A 3,113-nucleotide genomic window follows, 5' to 3' on the forward strand; every position below is an offset into this window, starting at 1 on the left:
AACCCATGTGAACTTGTGAAAACAATGTTCTCCAACCCTATATATTGTCTTTCAGTGTAAATAATAGAGCTATTAGAACAATAGTCAGGAAGTTTGGGAGAGCCAGTCACTGTGTCACCTGAGCCAATCTCATCGAGGTGTTCTTTTTTGCCTAAAGTTGCTGGGTCAAGAGAGTGGTTGACAGGAGAGAAAGAAAGCACTGATACTCCCCAGGTTCCTTGGGGAAGAAATTCCAAAACTTCAATAATTGTTGGCTTGTTTTCTAATGTCTCCTCCACCTGAACATCAGGGACTTCTTGACAGTCTCAAGGGATGCTCCCTTGAGAGAGGGTGGAGTCCATGAGTGTCTACAGTCCCCTTAGCATGTAGAAGGTCCAGAGGAGGCAGAGAAGAAAACTTTCAGATTCATGAGGGTTGAAGGCATCCTAAGATCAGGTGCCATCCCTGTGTTGTTTTTCTGGCCAGCCTATCTGTTACTAAGACAGAAATTTGGGAAAGAATTACACCAACACGAACAAGCACATATCACTAAGAACAACAATTTTAGATCCAGAGATTGGGCACCAAGGATAGGATTGGTATTATCACTAAAGGAAATATTTTACTACCCTATTATCCCTGTCTGTCAGTTTTTTACCTCTTCAGGCTCATCCTTTTACTCCAATAAATTTTCACTAAAAAGTGAGGGGTACAGAGTACCCATTGAGTAAACTCATATTTCAATGTCTTTTCAGATGATTTCTAGCCTCCAGAATAATTGGTGCAAAGAGAAACGTCTGAATTAAAAAAAAGCATCATTCCATCAGCTGGCAACTAAATGAGAGAGCAAACTACTGGTCATCCTGCCATGAATTAACTACTGGAAATCCTCAGTCAGAAAACAATTTCTCCAGGACTGCCCTTCTACCCTTCCAGGGAATTCTCTCACCCTCTCATTCTCTCTCCTTGTCTCTCTTCCCCATTTCTGTTTCCCTGTATTACTTTCTCTTTACAGCAGAAGACTGAAAGGAGAGTAAAATATATATTAATTTCTGAATTCCCAACATTAATGGAAAGAAGCCACAGTCCAAGTAACTAATATTTTCAGTTTTTTTAATTGCCTATAGGAAAAATAAAATGGAAAAATCCTTGGATAAATTATATTAGATCTTGGAAGAATCTGTTATAATGATAGTTTGTCTTTAGGTGAACCCAAGACTATGGCAAGAAATAACTTAACAAGACCCTCTGAATTCATCCTCCTGGGACTCTCCTCTCGACCTGAAGATCAAAAGTCACTCTTTGCTGTGTTTCTCCCCATCTACCTCATCACCATGATAGGAAACCTGCTCATCATCCTGGCCATCCGCTCAGATACTTGCCTCCAGACACCCATGTACTTTTTCCTGAGTGTCCTGTCCTTTGTTGACATTTGCTATGTGACAGTCATTATCCCCAAGATGCTGGAGAACTTCTTATCAGAGACAAAGGCCATCTCTTACGGTGAGTGTCTGACCCAGATGTACTTTTTCATAGCCTTTGGAAACACAGACAGTTACCTCCTAGCAGCCATGGCCATTGACCGCTATGTGGCCATATGTAATCCTTTCCACTACATCACTATCATGAATCACAGACGCTGTGTCCTGCTTCTGGTCCTCTCCTTTTGCATTCCACACCTCCACTCCCTCCTGCACATTCTCCTGACAAATCAACTCACCTTCTGCACCTCCAATGTCATCCACCACTTTTTCTGTGATGACCAGCCAGTGCTAAAATTGTCCTGTTCCTCCCATTTTGTCAAAGAAATCACGGTAATGACAGAAGGACTGGCTGTCATAATGACCCCCTTTTCATGCATCATAATCTCTTATTTGAGAATCCTTATCACTGTTCTAAAGATCCCTTCTGCTGCTGGAAAGCACAAAGCCTTTTCCACTTGTGGCTCTCATCTCACGGTGGTGACCCTGTTTTATGGAAGTATTAGCTATGTCTATTTCCAGCCCCTGTCCAACTATACAGTCAAGGATCGGATAGCAACAATTATCTACACCATATTGACTCCAATGTTAAACCCATTTATCTATAGTCTAAGGAACAAAGACATGAAGCAGGGCTTGACAAATCTGATGCACAGGGTGAAATGCCAGTAAGAGGAGCTGAGGTCTTAAAAGAATCCCACAAATCTCTTGCCCCTGACTCAAGATTCTTAATGTCTCTGTGATTAGATTCTGAAGGATGATACCTTCCATGATGGTGCTTCATTGAACCCTGATAGAATGTTTATCACATGTGCTGAAGCTAATGTGTTGAGACAACTCTTGAATATAATGCCTACTTCCCAGTGATCTCTAATATTTTCTAGCTGGGACAAGGTCTACCTGAATCTTGTTCTCTACGTCCCAGGATAAACCTCAATCAAAATTCAATCTTCCTTTCCAGGAAATCATCTCCCTTTCACTTAATGCCCACCTTGCTGAAATTGCTCCTATCCTTGAATGTGATCACTATAAACTCCTGAGGACCCTTATTCACAAGGCTGAGTTTTCTTATGTAGTCATTAAAGTTGTTTGAATGTCTTTGAGAGTGTGTGTATGTGTGTGTGTGGTGTGTGTGACTTCAGCATATCAGCCCAAGGGCTCCTCAATAGCAAGCTCTCTCTCTTTCTCCCATTATAAAGGTCAGAACTACGACTCCTTCCTCCACAACACCTCGAAGATTAAGGCCTTGACCTCTATGGTTATTATACTTTAAACAAATGAAATTAGCCCACTAGATGACTTTGGGTGAATCAGTCCTAGGCCAGGTCCTCTAGAGCACATCACCTCAGTGTTCTTCTCCCTGCTTCCCACCTGTCACAGCAGCCTGTGCATTAAGCCTCTCCTTAATTTCATTTGACCTGAATTCAACTGTACTACTTTCCCAGGGAGCAAATATTAAGTCCCAGTAACCCCAGTAGTGGATGCCTCCAACTACTGGGGATCTTTCTTCCTTAACAAACTTGAGTCAACCTACCAGAAAAACAGAATTCGATAGGAAAAAATGCTTTTGTTTATTTGTGAGTTCTGAAAAATATTGAAGTCATTACTAGTCCATAAATTTCTTTGGCAACTCAGAAACTTGTGAATTCATTT

The 3,113-nt window shown here is 41.4% G+C and overlaps 1 pseudogene; it reads left to right on the top strand.

Moving 5' to 3' along the window:
- Window positions 1-1,048: 1,048 nt before the first annotated feature.
- On the top strand, window positions 1,049-2,132 carry LOC124228626 (olfactory receptor 1L1-like; annotated as a pseudogene).
- Window positions 2,133-3,113: the final 981 nt, after the last annotated feature.

This window comes from Equus quagga, chromosome 1, assembly GCF_021613505.1.
Source record: "Equus quagga isolate Etosha38 chromosome 1, UCLA_HA_Equagga_1.0, whole genome shotgun sequence".
Classification (NCBI taxonomy): Eukaryota; Metazoa; Chordata; class Mammalia; order Perissodactyla; family Equidae; genus Equus; species Equus quagga.